This window comes from Chinchilla lanigera, unplaced genomic scaffold, assembly GCF_000276665.1.
Source record: "Chinchilla lanigera isolate Chin_1 unplaced genomic scaffold, ChiLan1.0 scaffold00015, whole genome shotgun sequence".
Classification (NCBI taxonomy): Eukaryota; Metazoa; Chordata; class Mammalia; order Rodentia; family Chinchillidae; genus Chinchilla; species Chinchilla lanigera.
Genome location: NW_004955416.1, coordinates 25,518,985 through 25,538,255, shown reverse-complemented (window position 1 = coordinate 25,538,255; position 19,271 = coordinate 25,518,985). Strand labels below are relative to the sequence as shown.

The 19,271-nt window shown below is 37.0% G+C and overlaps 1 long non-coding RNA gene across 1 annotated transcript in view; it reads left to right on the top strand.

The window, feature by feature from the left end:
* The window catches only part of LOC102027181, a 52,032-nt gene extending 34,509 nt beyond the window's left edge, over positions 1 to 17,523 (top strand). Inside the window, exons 3-4 of the long non-coding RNA XR_260422.2 lie at positions 15,678 to 15,877; positions 17,432 to 17,523. This is a non-coding gene — a long non-coding RNA (uncharacterized LOC102027181). The remainder of the gene's footprint in view (positions 1 to 15,677; positions 15,878 to 17,431) is intronic.
* Positions 17,524 to 19,271: the final 1,748 nt, after the last annotated feature.

Sequence of the window (19,271 nt, the reverse complement as noted above, 5' to 3'; positions counted from 1 at the left end):
AGCTGAAAACCTAGAGCTCATGGCATTGTCTTGCATGAGTCCTGCTCAAAGCTTAGAGCCCACAACAATGTCTCATGCAAGTCTGTATCAAGGATTTGCACTAGGAAAGCCCAAAGGTCAGTGGCGGGAGATAGAAAGTCTGCATCAGTAGGACGGAGGATCTGTGCCACCACTCTGAGGGATCTGCACCGGAACCAGGAAGTGATGCTCAGCATTAGGCCTCCAAAGAGAAGTGCAGCCATTCTCAGCAATGGTGGGGACCTGAGCTCCTCCAATAAGAACAACTGAGCTCATATCAGGAAAACCAGCATGACAGGCTTCTCCAGGAGAATCAACAGTACAACATGTTCCATGCCAGTTCTCTTTATATGCTGTTGGCAATGATCCTCAGGTGGGCCTTCCACACTTAGAAGCATGCTGATTCAGTTCAGTGGGGTGTTACAAGATGACCATTAGTTAATCTATCACACCACCAAATGAGTTTAATAGCTGACTGAAGGAGATAGAGGAAATAAGCACAAAAACTATTTAATGTGAAGAAAGGAGAAAATGTTGGGGCTCAGTGGAACAAAACTACAATGACAGGAGAACCATGAAAAGATCTAACATCCATGTAATCAGAGTCTTAGAGGAAAAGTGAGAGAAAAAAATGACTGAGGAATATTTTAAGAAATAACTACAGAAAATTTTCCCCCTTTAGGGAAGATAAAATTTACATATTTACACAGTTCACTAAGGTAACTTTCAAAATCAAATGTGAAAACCTTGAGACCATGCAGAGACAAATGACACATTATCAACGTGAGAAAAGTGATTGGTGGGGCTGGGGATTTAACTCAGCGGCACAGCGCCTGCCTGGCAAGCATGAGGTCGTGAGTTCCATTCCTGGTACCAGAAAAAAAAAGTGATTGGTATTACAACTAAGTTTTTATATAAGACAATGGAGACAGAAGATAATGGAAAAAATGTCTTTAAATCTTCACAGGGAGAAATGCTATTAGCTGAAGTATATATACAGTATTTCCTTAAGAATTCTTTTAAAAGAAAAATACAAGAACTCTTCACTAGCAAACATTCAAGGAAGACTATGATTGAATGGAAAAAAATTAAAAAATTGGGCAATTAGGAAATAATGAGGAACACGGAAAATGTAAGGGTGAATGTAAGACTATTTTACTGTTAAATTCTTTAAAATACAAGACTTTTTTTTTTTTTTTTTTGGTTTTTCTCTGGTACTGGGAACCGAACTCATGACCCTGCACTTGCCAGGCAGGTGCTTTTGCCGCTGAGCTAAATCCCCAGCCCAATACAAGACTTTTTAAAGCAAAGTTCATAGATTTTATTTTTCAGGTTCAAAAGATATGTAGGTGTAACATATTAAAGCTATTCTACAGTGTATACAGAAGAAATAAATGGACCTATACTACTGCAAATAGCATTATTTTATAGGAAGTGGTATAGCATTAACACTAGTAAACAGAAATGTCAAAAATGTATATTGTAGTCCACATAATAATTACTAAATGCAAACATGTAATCTGAAAGGTAATAAATCAGATTAAATTTGGAGTCCAGTAAAACTGATGATTCAAAATGTGGCAAAATGGAGAACAGAAAAATGAAAAAGCAGGTAGATAATAACCAGGAAGAATAGTAAAATGTAAAACCAAAATAAAAATACTATTCTTGACTAAGTGATAGAAAAGTAAGTGATACAACAACTCCAATTAAAAGGCCAAAGTTTTTCAATTTGAATAAAAAAACTCAGACCCAGTGATATTCTGTATATAATAGGCACGTTTAAATGTAAGGACACTGTGATCCTGAATTGTGATACGTTAATCTGAGTAAGAACCACCTAGCAGATTAGTGATGCTCTGGGTGTCTGTGGGTGATTGACATGTAGACTGCAAACTGAGGTGGGAAGACCCATCCCAGATGGCTTATAGTCTTGATGGCACCAAAAAATAGGCTGGTAGTCTGGATGGAATGAGAAGGGAAGGAAGAAGATAGTCTGCTCGTTTTATCCTCAGATGACTCTTAGTATTTGCCATTGACCTCCAGGTCCCGTAGGTGTCCAGTGCACTCTTTGGCCCTCCAAACACAAATCTTTCAGCTTCCCAGTTTGGAATTACTGGACTCTGCAATGAGCTCCAGCCCTATGACTTTCAGCCTTCAACTTGCTCCTATCCTATGACTCTCCAGTGCAGAGCTGTCCACCCAGCATTCTTCCACCTCTGATCTGGCGGGTCTCCTTGGGGTTTTGCTGGATCCTATAAGCCTAATATATATTCAGTGTGACTTTTGTGAACCCTAACACAGATATAGATAGTTTAGGAGTAAATCAGTGGAGAAAAAAATACCATATGGACAGGAAGTTTAGGAAGGCTGGAGTATCTTTATTGACATCTGATATAGACACAAGACAAGGGGCTGGGGATTTAGCTCAGTGGCACAGCGCCTGCCTGGCAAGTGCGAGGTCATGAGTTCGATTCCTGGTACCAGAAAAAAACCAAAACCAAACAAACAAAAAGTTTGAAAGATAGACATAAGACAAGGAAATTTAGTTTCCATAATGAGGGAGAATTTCTGGATGACAATGAGGTCAGTTCGTTACTAATTCTAAATGCGTATCAATGAATAAGAAAGCTTCAAACTACTTAACACAAAAATTAGACAGAAGAATCATCACCGAACTTAAAGAAGAAGTGATCAGTTTCACAATCATAGTTATATTTAGTCCCTCTCTATCAACAGTGAATCAAACAGTTAGACAAAAATGCATTAAGAATAAAGCAGATTTAAACATGATCATTTTAACCAATATTTGCAAATATCATACTTCTTTGCAAGTGAATCAAAGGACTTAGTTATCATATCTTTTAAAAAATAAATTTCAGACAGGAGAGGGTGGATTCCATTTATTAACATCATATTACAAAGGAGAAAAACTGGAGCACAGTACTTATGTCACTGGGGAAAAAAAGTTGCTGTCTTTGAACCCATATCTATTCAATTCCAATATCCTTTTAAAATCTTCAACCTATGCTTCTTTTTGAGTAGTACCTAGGATCAACTTGAAACACTGTCTGCATGCTCATGTCTTCCAGTTTTATACTCACTATCAAGTAAAATCTCCAGACTTAACTGATATGAAAGATCTCCTTTTGATTTTTAAACTCACTTGTTTGAGGTAGAGCTGCTGAATGTTACTTCTAAATCTGTTACTATTATTTTTCCAGGTTAATGAAGGGCATTTTCACATTGGTTTTGGACCAAAACGTACATTGAGTTTTATTTTTCTCACATTCTACATCCCATAGATGTCAGTTCTTCCTTTCACATTTACCCTGAATATTACCACTTCTCATGATTTTCACTCCTCCCACCTTGGTCTAAGTCACCATCAATTCTTACTGGAAGTGTTCCATATCTGCTTCTAGCTGATTGTTCTAGTTTTATATTGCTGCTGTAATTACTACAGAAGCTTAAAAAATATCCATCTATTATCTGATAGCTGTAAGGGTCAGAAATCCAGGGAACCTGTGGTTCATCTGTTTTTCTTTTCTAGCTCTCCTGAGAGAATATTCAAATTGTGAACATGGACAGATTACTTTCTGGGGGCTCTGAGGGTAAATATGCTTTCAAGTTCATTCAGATTTTTGCAATCAAGTTCATTCGGGTTTTGTGACTGTACAGCTGAAGGCCTGTTACCTTTCTGGCTATTGGGTGGGGCTAGTTCTTAACTTCTAGAGGCCACCAGTATCCTTTATTTTGTGGCTTTTCCTCCACTATCAGTCAGCTGCATTAGATCCAGTTCTCACACTTTAAGTCTCTCTCCTCTGTCTTTCTACCTCTTCTCTCTTATCATGTTGCCTTGCTTTGTGCCTTTAAGTATAGGAGATTATGTTGAATTTCCTTCAATAGTGCAAAATATTCTCCATATTTTAAGGTGAGCTGATTAATATCCTTAATTTTAATCTGAAAAGTCCCTCACAGTAAGATGTAGATTAGTATTTGATTAAATAAGAAAGGCTTAGATTTTTTGATGGGACATTTGAAAAATTCTGTCACACAAGTATCACGGATTCTACCTTTGCTCTTCATCTTTCTCTTAATGGTATTTTCTAAATACAGCAGTTACATTGATTCTGTAAACACATTATTAAGACCACCGCCATTTCTTTGCTGAAAGTCTTTTTCCCACTAATGTAATTAAGCTCTAAGAAAAAAAAATAAAACTGTGTGCCTGGATTGCCTCTCTATTCTAAGGTCTCAGAATGATGCCTTTTGATTAAGTGACCTCCTTTTTAATTTGCTTTTCTTTCTTTCCCCTTCAATTTGAATTTATATTTTACACTTGAACCACAAAATTGAACAATGAAGCAAATACTTATGGACTCATCAACTGTATCCAACAAATGTTGATCTTTTGCTATTTCCTTTGAGAAATGCTTTTATGTATAGGTAAGCATAATGTTATGTGCACAATTAAAGCCCGTTTATAGATCCCCAAAAGACAAAATTACCCCACTAAGCTACAGGTAGTGCTGTCAAAAACATTTTTATAAAGACAGTGTGACATTGCCAAGGGACAGACTTAGTTCAGAATACAAAAGCCAGAAATGAACCCACACAAATATGGTCCACTGCTTTTGGCAGTGATAGGTTAAAAAAATTAATGGAGCAGGGACAGGGTTTAGTATAAGTGGTCTGGGGAGGTTGGACATTCACAGATTGAAAAAATGAACCCCAATTTGAATCATATGCTTTATTCAGAAACTCAGAACGGATCATGGACATAATGTATAAAATGTAACAGTAAAATAAGAGAAATTGTACAAGATCTAGGCTCAAGCACAGGGTTTGCAGAGTTGACACTGAAAGCCTAGTCTATAAAAATTAAAAGCACAACTGATCAGTGGAACCCACCTAAATTAAACACTTTTGCTTTGCGAAAGAGCTCAAGGGAGGAAAAGGCGAGGAACAGACTGAGAGAAGAATATGTGGCTCAGCGTATCCGGCAAAGAGATAAAACTGCTGCTACAGTCGTCCGTGACAGTTGGAATGGCAGGAAGCCGCTGGTCCGTGGTCAGCGCGATCTTAAAGGAAACCTTGACACTGTGGGCCTTGGGCTGGGCAATTTCCATGCCAAGTCGAGGCAGCGGCCTGTCTTCCTGCAGTGAAATAGCTCCCATTCACTCATTTTTAAGAGCAACGCATAATATACCTAAGCCAACACTTCAATATTGATTTCCTTTGTTTGTGGACATTCGTTTCCAAATAACGCATAGACTGTGCTCTAGGAAGCTCCCTTGGCTGCCCGAGTCTGGTGCTAAAGAAGTTGAACCCTCCGCGAGCGGCCAGGGAACAGGCGTACCGGAACCCCAAGGCAGAGTGCCTTCTTCTTGCACTGTCCCGAGTGCGCCCTCTAGTGACAATGTGGTGCCAAAATGACCTGAAAAGTACCTTTAACAGCCCTGGATCCCTTTCGACAAGCGGGCAAAATGAGTGAATTTACACTTGAGAGGCAACAATAAATAATCAGATCAAAAGAGAAGCAGCGATACTAACACTATTTTAGAATTTTCTATCCTTTTCTTATTGATCTTTAATGTCACATTTATCTTATATGAAATTTCCACAGAAGCATGCATTAAGTGATTGCATTACTCTATTTCCTTTGTCAGTTTCCTTACTATTCTGCTAAGCTGTAATCACTTTACCTTTTTAATTTATTACAGTTCTGACTAGGCAAGATCTTCTGTGTTGTTCTTATTAACGTTTCTTTTGGGTATTATCCTTTTTTTTTTTGTCTTTTTGAGACAGGGTCTCGCTGTGCAATTCAGGCTGGCCTTGTGCTCACTTTGTAGCCCAGGCTGGTCTCGAACTCACAACGATCCTCCTGCCTCAGCTTCCCCAGTGCTGGGATTACAGGCGTGTGCCACTACGCCCGGCTGGTATTATCTATTGAAACATTTTCTCTTTGTTTTAGAATAAAGTCTGGCACACGGTAAATTCCAGGCATGTTTTTTTTTGTTGTTGTTCCTGCTGCTATTATTATTATGTAGTATTCCATCTTCACATCCAGTAAGAGGTGTGCTTCATTCATTCAGTTTTTAAAAATTTTATGTCTGTCATGAATATTTTGTTTTCTTAGAAGTGTAGTGCATTTCTCTGTGGAGCTGATTTACTGTCATTGAAAATGTTAGCTCTTTTTATATTACAGCTCTCTCATACATTAGGCTGGTGAATAAATATGCCATTGATTTTCTGTGCATTGATCTTGAGCCGAGAAACTGTACTAAAGTCTTTTATTTTACTCATCTGTGGGTTCTGGTTGATTTATTATGCAGTGTAAGAGTGTATAAACTCTTGCAAAAGAACAGATGATCGATTTTTGGTCTTTGAAAGTCACACAGCCACTGTCACAGCTACCAAACTCTGATCTTTACTGTGAAAATGACCTTGGACGATATGTTGAACAAACTGAGTGATGACGTTGGAATTGGCCCACAATAAGGCCTAATTTGAGGAAGCTTGATGTAAATAATTTTAGTATCTTCATCCTAAAAGACATAACATAAAAGTTTTTGTTCTTTATCTTATCATATTCTGTGGGCTAGGGTTTCTAGTAAAGTATTAAACAGTAGGAACAAATAGTGGGAATTCTGTTCTTTCCCAGAATTGATTAGGATTCCTCATAATGTTAAAAATAATGTCATCATTGAATTAAAAAGTTTTCCTCTCATAACTTTCCTAAAAGCTTTTTATAATATTTAATGTTGACATTTAAAACTGCTTTGTATCTGTAGACACAGCCACCATTCTTTGATCTTTACTCTTAATGTTGACCAATTTTATAATTTTGAAATAGCTTTCCTTACTGATACAAATCAAATTCATTCATGATGCATTAGTCTTAGACACTATTGGATTGGAATTGGTATTATTGTGTTATTCTCATATTTTTGCTTATAAATGAATGGATTTTAAATTTCTTTTTTCTTACCCTTGACTGAGTTGGCATAAGATGTAGCAATGTTATAAAATGAGTCACAGTGCTTTCCTTCTTTTTTATTTTCTTAAATATATTCATAAAAATAAAGATTTGAGGACATTGTGGATTTAGTACAATTATCCTTTGCAGTAGGTTAGGGAGTGCTCTTTTGACAGTGATGGAACTTATTTAAGGGTTGCTTACCTATTCAAAATACATGTATTTGTGAGTAATTTTGGTGATTAGGTATTTATAGAAAACTTTACATTTCATATATTAAAACGCAATTGCTGGTACAACAGGTATTGTGAAAGGAAAAGAAACTGCTCGAAAGGAAAGAACAAATATGTTCTAATTTCTGTTAGTTCATTGAAAGGAATAGTTAGTACTTATATTGTTTGATCAATTTTACATGCCTATTTCTGGTAATCTGTGCAACTATTTTGAAGATAGCAATATACAATATAATAACAATTATTAATTTCCTGTCACCTTGTTTTGAAATTCTGTATCATTTTTATTTTATTTTTTATTTTTTAATTTTTTTCTGGTACTGGGATTCAAACTCATGACCTCGCCCTTGCCAGGCAGGCTCTGTGCCGCTGAGCTAAATCCCCAGCCTTTTATTTGTTTTTTCCTCTTTAAAATAAAAACATGGTGATAGGATATTAACAATGGTTTTATATTACATAATGTCATCTTCAAAATGGTTGCACATATAACCAGATATATGCAGGCAAAATTGATCAAATAATTACACATTAACAGTTCCTTTCAATAAACCAACAGATATTAGTAGTACAATTATCCTAGCTATCCAATCTTGTATGGTGAAGCTCTGCACCATTTCCAATGTTTTTTTATTACTTGTTACTGTCTTTGAGTGTTTGATCAATCTTACTTTCTTATGTCTGGTGGACTGAGCAACTTCGTTGAAGATAACAGTATGTGATGTAGCAACCATTGGTAGCGCCTATCATTTTGTTTTGAGGTCCTGCACCATTGTTGTTGTTTTTGTGTTGTTTTGATTTTGTCTTCACCATTGTTTTGTTAGTTTTTTAAATTTTTAAAATAAAAAAATCACAATTGCTTATGGTGTTAACATATTATAATTTATCTATGGCTTGTTTTTTTTGATTTCTAATTGTATTAGTTTATGACCTCTCCTTTGTTTCTTGATCCATTTTGGAAGAGCTATTTCAGCAGTGTTCATTTTCTGAAAGGAATTAGATTTTGGTTTTGTTGCTCATATCAGAATTTTACAGTGCATTCAATTTTATTCTTATACTTATTCATTCTGTGCTACCTTATTTCAATTTGCTTTCTTACCCGTTTTTGTCTGCTTTGGCTGAATATTTCATTCATCCATCTTTAACTTTTTAAAATTCTTTCTAGGGCTTAAAATTTCCTGAAAGACTAGTTTAACTCTGACCTACCAGTTCTAATATTTGCTGTCCTTTAGGAGTAAATATTGCAAAAAGATATCAGAATTTAGGGGTGTTTTTAATGCTTGGGGGTTTTTAGAGTGAATTTTTAATTTAGTGCATCATGATTAAATGATAACGTTTTCATTGCATCAATTTTTGTGCCTTGTTGGGACTTTCTAAGTAGCCCTGAGAAGCGAAAAGCATCTGCTTCTGTGTCATACTTTCCCTGGGGTAGTGTGCAGTGAGGATGCCTGGAATGTAGGTGTGCGAAGGAGCGGAGATGCAGGCAGGTGGAGGCTCCCTAAAGAAGCCAGGCTGCACGAGCTCCTCCAGTCTCTAGCTTCCCCATTTGCCAGACTATCCAATTTTACGATGTGGATTGTTGTAATGTACTGTCTTGCATTTTAACATTCTGTATACGTTGGCATCAGGTGTGTGTTTTACTTAAGGACAATTTACAAATCAAAACAGAGACTTGTAATAAACTCTGCTTACAGTTGTACACAGAAGAAGCCTCCGATTCCCTGAGGCTTGACTGATAAAATGTGGCATTTATCCTATTCCTATGACGATGTGCAGCAAACTTTATGAGGGAGAGAAACAGCTGGCAAAGTGGGTTCATGGAAAGGTTAAGGTAATACAGCCATAACAACAAGAGGATAATGGTTTTTAAAAAGCTAATAGTTGTAACAACACCATTAACCTTTTGCTTCAAATTATTGAGCGCGTGGTATTTTTTTAGAGGTCTAAGCAGAGGTTTGTAGTAACTGCAATGTGGGAGAAATAAGAGTAATACAGAGTTCGTCATAGTTTTCCCCTTCAAAATTTTCTTTTCTCTAATTCATTAAGAAAACTAACCATTGCTGGGTTTAGGCTTGTTTTAGAAGAAAGATAATATTATTTCCAAATAAATGTATTGGTTTGTGTAGTGGGAAGAATATTAAATATTATATATGTATCCACATAGCGATACCAAATACCTGGTGTTAAGACCAACTATTACCATAGATTGAGAGCAGAAGGCATTTCTGTGAAGGGATAGCAAACTACCATGTTTTCTGTTATACATTTATAAATACACTAGAGAGACTTTCTGCCACTTGGATAACAGTTCAATTTAGTGGCAACTAGAATCAGTCTCTGTTTAGACTTTGCGATTTCGATGAATATTGTATGTGTGCAGGAAGGATGAACTTACTTGTAGAGTGAAATAGATTGATGTAAATCAGATAATTTCTGTTTTGGTGGGAATAACTTACAAAAACTACGATAAAATTTTGTTGAGGGAAAGGAAAATTCTTGATCCTGAATCACTTTAAACTGATGCTCATGAGCACTGATGCTTTCAGACTGTAGTGATTTTGTGGATTTCCTGGTTTGTGCTTGAGGATCAGTAACCACTTGCTTTGGGACTCCTCCATATCTTCTACACAGCGACTCTGACATTTGCTCTCCCTAATCACATATCAGAGGGTGAAAGCTGGCTATTTAACATCACCCTGGAACACTGTATTTGCCTGTACTGTGGCTCTTAGCACATGCAGTTCTTTATCGGTGTACACATTTTAAAATTAGTATCTGTTGCTGGGATCGTAGTAGAATTTTTTTAGTTAATTTTTCATTTGGAGTTTTAACTCATGGAATGAATGTTCCGTTTTGGCTTGTTCGGTAGCAGTGAAAATTCATTAGCTGAGAAGATCCAAAACTTAAAGAAAGAATAACCAGTAGATAACTATAATTATATATAATATTAATAATAACCAGTAATAACTGTAATTGCTCTGCAATCTTCTGCTCTTAACACACTGCATCAAAGTGTGTGACAGCAATTTGATTCGTTACTTTTTATCTTTTATTAAAATAAAACATAAGAACTGTATGAGTGTATAAGGGGTAGAAAGAATATCTTATTACTGGTGAAAGAACTATATTTAAATTCTACACCTTCCATTTATTATCAGGTGACCTCAGTGGAAGCCTGTTGCTCTTCTTAAAACTTAACTTTTGAATCCCCAAATAAGAATCACAGAGATATAGTTTCGTCTCCTGATAAAGTTGTAGCATTGTTATTATTATGCTTCTGGATTTGCAGAGCCATTACCGTAATTTGAAAGTACTAATCGTGAGTGTCAAAACAGAAACTGAAAGTAAGTGCCTCCACCCTTCTCTCTCTTCCTGTCCTCTTGGAAGATATCACTAGTGGATGTCATCTCTGAGGCCACACTTTGTTTCAGCCTTCCTCTCAGGCAGCCATTACCAGTTGATCAGTGTTTGCTCAAGATAGAGCCCACCTCCTCGTTTAATGCTAGCTTATGAGACTGAGGAAATAGAGAAGAATAAGAAAAAGGACCTCCTTAATGTTTAAAGGTTTATAGGCAAATGCACTATTAATAGCAACTATATTGCTCTGTTGTCTTTTTAAGCCATCGTGGTAGGGTTCTGCATGGGTAAATGGTTCCTCAGAAGAAAAATGGAATTTTCTGGCCTATTCTGTACTTGTGGCCATGGGCTGAGATCTCTAGCAGTGAAATCTGAGCTGCTGTGTGCATCACCATCTAGAACTTTTCTGGGAAGGCATTTGGTACAAACTCTTTGCTTGTCTTCCTGTCTTAACTTGAACTCTATTGCTTCTAACAGGCACCTACTAGGAGGAGGGTCCAGTGAGCTGGAGGAGCTTACTTCCCTGAAAGTATTACTGAGTGAGGGCTGCGGGCCAGCTCTTGACTATTTCTGTTTTGCTGAAGACCCTGCAACTGCAGTCTATTCAAAGATTGTTGTTCATCATATGCTGTTCACTTAAAGTCCTTCATTAGAATGTTCTCATGTTCTGAGACTATCAAGGCAAAAAGGCAAAATGGATTTTAGGGCTAGAGAAACAATGGGAAGGCTTCTGTATACCTTGCCAGCTTGGAAATCTGTATGAAGTTGATGTCTAACAACAACTTCCATAAGAACAGCAAGCATGTGCTGATGTGTGAGAGCCACAAAATGGGAGACTGGGATGCCAGACCTTGGTTTGGATCTTTACAAGTTGTCCAAAATTTTTCTACCTACATAGTACTTCAGGTTTTTTATTAGAAATATGTATGCAATAGATAAGATATGGAACCATTCTAGGTACCCATTAAGAAGGTACATTGATGAAGAAAAATTTTATATATATATATGTATGTATATATATAATTAAAAAGATAAAAAGCATAAAATTTGTCATTTGCAATAAAAATAGGTACAACTGGGGGATATGATGTCAAGAAAAATAAATGAGACTCAGAAAGGTAACTATTGGCTGTTCTCTCTCATTTGTAGAAATTAAAGGATAAAAATAAAAATATAAATAAAGTAGACTTTAAAGTAGAAGAGGAATATTAGGGACTCAAAAGGGTGTAGGAAAGTAGTGGAGGTGAAGATAAATATTCAATTGATCAGTTCACAAGTTATGCATGTTTGTGAGCTTTTTTGTCTCTGGGAACAAATATTTGATATGTATGCCTTAGAGAAGGAAGAATTTATATTAGCTCATGGTTTTAGAGGTTCAGTCCATGGCTGGCTGGCTCCAAGGCAGGAACATTATTACAGAAGGATGCGATGGAGCAGTGCTGCTTAGTTCATGGTGGCTAGGAAGCAGATCGAGAGAATATTGGCAGAGAATATATGGGGGGAGTCAAATATAGTATCCAAGGTCATGCTTACATGACCCACCCGAATTTATCCAGAACTATGCTTTACTAATCTCTTGGACAACTCCTAAGTCAGTCAAGTTGACAGTTAAGCTTAACCATCATAGTATGCATATATGGAAATATCAGTAAATTCCATTAATCTGTAAAATAGAAGGATATAAAAGTGATGTGTATCTGAGAGGAAGTGATAAAGGTTCACACTGATGAGGAAAGATAGAGGGATGTGAAGATGTGGGAACAAAGACAGGAGGTTTGCTAGTTCCAAGATACCCAGTCATCAAGTTGGGGGTAGATATATTAGCAGAGGCCATGTCAGGGGATTTGCAAATCAGGGCCAGTCAAGGAGAGCTACATTTGCATTGTGACAACTCCATGTTTATACACTTCATGAATGCGCCTCACATACCTTTAAGGCTGAACGGTTTTCTACTTTTTGGTATGTATGCACTGTTCACTTTAAATTTCTGTCACAAAGCTCCACTTTCATTCTTGCATAACTACATATTCTGTGTATGTTTGAATATCTATAGTTATACTGACTACAGTAAAAAAAAGTATGTAATAAAATCACTTGACATCAAGAACATCTTTTTATCTGCTTTGTCAGAACATCATTTAAATAGCTACATTCTGTTAATGCACAGTAGTTAAATAAACTCCAAGATTCTTACTCTGCAATAACCCATTAAATCATCTTAAATACTATGTCATAATGACAACTTGATGCAAACAGATGTGATATTTGGGGATTAAAAAGATACTTTTCTTAAGACGTAGCTTTCTGATTTTATATTCTGAAACTCATTTGCACAGCTGTTAAATCTTTTGCCTCTACTTTCCGTGGGTGTATATCACTTATGTTGTGCTTCACACAAAACATTACTGAAGAGTAAAGGAATATTCCCCAGGACATCATGATATGTACTTTTGTGAGATCTGCACCAGTGTCACTCATTTCCGAAAGAATCATTTTCTCACTCTGGAGAGGTGTTGACATGAGAACATTTTAACAAGTCTCACAGAGCTCTCCATGTCTGGGAGTCAGGGTGAGTCAGCGCAGGACTGTATTCCTCCTACTCAGGTCTAGTAGAGGCTAACAGTTTGCATAATGCACAGCTGCAATTTACTTAGCCACATCTGGATGAAGCTTTGCTTTCTGGTTGTGTTTCAACATCATTAAAATAATAATCAAATACCTCCAGCTCCTGCCTTGCATTGCCATAAATTATTCACAAGAGGTGTAAGCTTTGTAATACTTGAAGTGGCTGTGGCACATGGGTTGGAAGTGAACTTTTGAACTTCTGATTTTATCTGTTGGTATAAAAGTTGGCACAGTTCAAAGTTGTGCATATGATGAACCATCAAAGAGGGAGAACCCATTTGAGAACCATGCGATGCACTGTGTGCGAGGAAGGATAATGCCATTGTCAAGCAGGATTCTTAGACATTAGGTCATAATAGGCACTACAAGTGGGCCCTAATGAACCCACATTCGTATCTGCAGTGAAATTATATGCTGGAAAATGTCCTCTGAAAAGCTGCCATTTTTCAATCTGGAAAGAAGCCGACTGCTGATACAACAAATCAATTGATAAGAAGTGTCTTTATTGCATTCAATAAAAAAAAGCACAACCCCAAATAAACATACACGGCTCATAAAACAAATTGCTCACCTAAAATGAATTACACTCTAAGTTTTTTTGAAGTAAATTACGCCACAGAATATTCAGCGATGTATCCATTCACCAAAGAGTAAGATTATAAACAGCACTAAAAGTAGATGTTTCCACGTTTCTTTTTAGTTTAGCTCTTTTTTTTAATCTACAGGATTACCAAGAGCAAAATGTAAAAGAAAAAAAGTGGTAGAAATGGCCCGTTTTGTGAAATATAGGAGAAAATATACCATCTGTGATTTAGTACAGTTCTCAATATTCCATCTGTGATCTAAACACGGTTCTTAACAAAGGCTGAATCCCATTGTAGTTCAGTATGATTTTTTAAAAAGTTTTTCTAGGAAAACTACTTGGGTGAAGTACTATTATTCTTGGCAGGGAGAATCTGAATGAAATAGTACATTCGGCTGTTAGTTGGCATTGCCTACTGAGCTTTAAAATCTGATCATTAATGAACTGGGGTTTTGCCTGGTCAGCTCACAGCAAACTCACCTGTAAAGGAAGTACATTTTGTTTCTTCATTCATCTAGTAAAAATGTACTTATCACCCAGCATCATATTAGATGGGTTTTCTTTTATAAGGGAATCTAAAATATTAGATTGTATAACTATCTTGACTTAGTCGATGTAGTTTTTGTTCAGTATTTAAGTGAAGCCATGGGGCCAGGGATGTAGCTCAGTGCCTGGAAAGTGCAAGGTCCTGGGTTAGATTCCTAGTTCCAGAAAAAAAAAAAATTAAGCCATGATGATACATTTCACAGTGACTCTGTCTGATGCACTCACCTGGGCAGAAACCTCATGTGGGCAGTTTCCTTGGTCACTTTAGTGTGTGATAAAAGCAGGATCCCTTAACCTGAGCACTGTTGATACTTTAGGCCAGAGAGTATTTTGTTGCTGGGGACTGGCTGTGCCCTGGCCTGTGGGATACTGAATGGCACCTATGGCTCCACTCATGATATTCCAGTAACACCCCCCAACCCGTACCCCACCATGACAATCCACAATGTTTCCAGAAATTGCCAGATGCCTACCTGGGAGAAATTGCTTTTGACTGAAGACCACTTGTATAAGAGGAACCATTAGAATGTCATATTAGCAATTCTTGAAAATGATCCCATTTTCTTTTTCATTGTTGTTACACGATGATTTGTGTGTAGCTTCTTGTAAGCAAAAGGTGATGGAGATTTATCCTAAATACAGGAAGAATAGACCATGAGGAATGGTTTAGGGGAAGTCAAGGCTTTGGAGAGCAGTTTTTGTGCTTGTCCACATCACATACGAGACCAACAGTGCTATTCTCACCTTACACAGGGCGGTGAGACTGTTCTTACACCATTTGGTCTTTGGCTGCCGTCTTTTACTTCATGAGGGATTCTTGATGTGGCGTTGCTAGTCCTTGGCTGGGAGAAGTTTTATTTTACCAAATCTTGCTCTAATTTTTCTTTATCTCTTCTGAAAAGGTTTCCCGGGTCCCGCTGAGGACACATTTGTCTCTCTGTGTCCACACTGAAGACCTCTGCTCACTTGAATTGAATTGGTATTTCTGTCTTGATCACGAGACAGCAAGCAGCTGTTCATCCCACCTTTGCCTTTGTGTTCTAGGTGGGCAGGAGTAGAGTTCCGAAGATACCAGCAGGCTTTCTTTGTATCATGTAGTTCAGAGCTGAGTCACATGGAATTATTTATTTATTTGTACTAGGGATTGAACCCTGGGCTGATCTATATCCTTATATCTTTTTTAACTTTTAAAATTTTGAGATGTGGTCTCCCTAAGTCACGAAATTGCTGAGGCTGAGCTACAACTTGCAGTGCTCTTGTGGCAGCCTTCCGGAACGCTGGGATTACATGCGTGCACCACCATGACGGGCTTCACATACAGATTTCATTTTTCCAGACTCTGTAAGAGAAAATGACAAAACAAAGAAGGTCACAATGGAGTTTGAAGAAGCCATCCCTCAATGGCTAAGCACATGCTAAGTACTTCTGGAAGAAATTCAACGCCAGCGATGCTCAATTTGAGGTTTGTCACGTGGCATTTTGGTACAGGAAGAGCAAACACACTAAGAAAGAAAGTTCCTCAGGCATGCCTAGAAGGTATTATTTAGCTCTTAATTTGTTGACTGTTCTTTCAGTGAGAGTTTAACAAACTTTCCTGCATCCTTATCATCTTTTGTAGTAGTGCTGTCCTGGCACGTGGAGTGGATTCAATAGGAAGAACATGGTGGATATCTCAAAAGTCAGACAAGAAAATTGTGCGGACAGACTAGGTGCTGATGGTCAAATTCATCACAGTGTGTGAGAGGTGCTAGAGCCAGGGGATGTGGGAACTGACCAATGCGAACAGTGGCACTGGGTGGGATTCTAAAAAAGGCTGACCTGTTAATACATACCATTATGATTAATCCAGCAGACAAACACAACATGATCATACCTTTTTTCAGATCACTTGAAAATTCAGTTAAAGATACCAAGTTTAATAACTATTTGAAATTTAGTTAACCATTCCTTTTTGGTATTATTATTTCCCCAAATAGTCTTATGCAAAGGCTATAATCTCATCTTGAGAATTTGTGCTCATGTTTGTGTGGGTTTTTTTTTTCTTTCCAAAATGTTCATATTGAGATATTTCACTCTGCAACTGCAGGGTTAAGCAGAATACATTTATTTTATTTTCTTCTTCAGTGAGTGTGACAATTTGAATAAGAATGGCCAAATTGCTTTCTTTCTTTCGTTTTTCTCCTAAATCAAAATGTCTATTCAGAAGAGGATCACATTGCAGTTCCATTAAACAAAATAACATGTTCTGCTCTGGCATTTAATAGGGCGGAACTCTGCCTTGCCATCTCTCTGCTTTACTGACTTAAGAGCTTACAGAAGGGACATTTTCCTCCCATTGAGAGGTCTTGAGAGGACTTTTCGCATTTTTTCCTTTCCCCAGTGATTTCTACTGCTTCATCAGGTCTTGGGTATGATAAATGACATGGGACTTGTGGCTTATATGCAAATTCAAAGAAAGAAAAATGGGAGATAGAAAAAAAATCTCACTTCTCTCATCTAAAATAATAAACTTAATTTAATTGACTCATGGGTTTTTTCTTATGAAACAGCAAACCTACTAGAAAAGAGACAAGGTAATAAATTGTGAAGAGATCTTTGCAAAGGGTTGTTACTGGTTTATATTGTAATGATTTAAGTAAAGACATAAGCTTGACTACACCTGGCTAGCTCTTGATCCAGCTGGTCCAATAGCTGGTCATTGGTAGTGACACCAAAAGATGCAATGGTTTGTGATGTTTCCATTAAATGTAGCTTGTCCCTAAGCATCAGGCCAGACAATTAATGCTGGGCTGTCTCTGCATTTGGCTAAATCACAGATTCATGTTTACAGGTTGTATACCCTCTGGAAGAAATAAGCTTTTATTAAGCTTCTATTTATTAATAAGTAGCTTTTATGAAGCTCTTATTTGACTTTCTATTGTCTTTTAGGTGTCCCAACACCCCATTTGAACATTTTGATTGATTGATTGTAGTTCTGAGGATGTAATCCAGGGCCTTCTACATGCTAAGCAAATGCTTTATCTTGGCAATGTCTCCAGCTCCCATCTAAAAAAATTAAATTTTATGATAGAGTCTTCTTCACTTTCCCAGGTCAACCTCGAGCTCATGATCCTGTTGCTTCAGTCTCCAGAGGCAGCTGGTATTGCAGGTATTCACCCCACCACACCTGTTTGCCTGTTGTGTTTTAAGAGAACAAGCATGTGATAGACTTCTCAGGGTTAGAAAGCAGGGTAATGTTCCTCCTATCCATACCCTTGTAAGTTTAAAGATTATTTAAAATTATAAAAGCAATGTAATACCATAAAATATATAGAAAACAGAAGAAAAGTCTTAGAAAAATCAGTGAACAGGAAGATGTATGTTTTATTATTGATGAAAAGAGGGGAAATTTGGCAGCAAACTAAATCTTCATTAAGAGGGAAAGAGTTACACAGGGACGCAGTTGACATGATCACATTAGGGAAGTTGATGCAGCTACTAACAAATAAGGTAGGTGTTCGTGTACTGATACAGAAATTCTTTTCAAGACATATTTTTAATTTAAAAATAATTGCAGAACAACACACAAAGGTGTGACATTTTTATTGCTAAAGCAACACAATTATGTGTTTCTATAACAGTGTATGTGTCTGTGCTAATGAATAGCAAAAGGTCAAAAAAGATGCTTACTGCTATGGAGGGATCAGGCAATGGAAAGATAAGGAAGTATTTTTGCCTTGCTTTAAATATTTTATAAGAATATGTTGTTTTAAACTAGTATGTTTGAAAATAAAAATCAAATATTTGTTTAAAATGAAGGGGAAAATTAGAATTCTGAGTATTCCTTCCCAAACAAAAGTAGGGTGGCAATTTTGTTATGATTTACCTTCTGCTGTTTTATTTGCACCTCTTTTACCTAGTTGTGTTAAGTGTGAAAACAACATCTAGGAAAACCAAAGTGTGCCACTGTCCATCAGTCCTGTGTCGTCATGTAGGTGTTTAGGAAATGCAAGAGGTTCAAAATGAAACAGAAGGAAAATGAAAGTCTCTCCTCTTTGTCACTGAGCATCTTCACTTTGCCTTTTTTCCTCAATTTCCCAAGGACCACTGCAGGTAATGCTTTCCTAGGCTTCTTTTTAAGGAAAGAAACAAAAGAAGGATCCAGCCATCCATCTGTATCTCTGGGTTTTGCACTGATGAATTCAACCAACATCTCATTAAAATATTCAGGAAGAAATAAAATAAAATAAGATATTCAGCAAGAAAATGCAGCTCTGCCTGAACATGTACAGAATTTTTTCTTGTTGTGATTCTTTAAACCAGACAGTGTAACAGCAACTTAAACACATTGTGTTAGGTATGGTAAGTCACCAAGAGGTGATGTAAAGCATTTGGAAGGATATCATGTTGTATGCAGATACTATCCTTTTTATAGAAAACACTTGAATATTAATGGATTTTGGTGTCCAGGAGACTATTAGAAGCAGTGACTACACACACCCACACACACACACTAATTTCCACAGCTAATATTTAGTAGGTAGGTACATGACTATTCCACACCCTTTACAGTACTTTGAGCGAGAGTACTTATCACCTAGTCTATGAGTTACCGTGTTGCTATCCTTTTACTGATAGGGAGATGCAGCACAGAGATGCTAAGGAAACTACTGACAGTCACCACCAGATGAGGTGTAGCTGGAATTCATGGCTAGAGAATGTGGCTCTACACTGCCCAGTGACAACAGATCTTTAAAATCACAGCCCTACAGTGTCCTACGTCTAATGCTTATTCACATTTCACACAGGAGGTCAAGCATACCTGGGCTTTTTTTTTATATCTGTGCTTCTTAACCTGCTGTTTTCCTTTAAAAACTACTTTAAGAACATCTTATTCAAAGAAAGTTTATTCATTTAACACATTACAGAGTTTTCTATGGTAAGGAGAAAA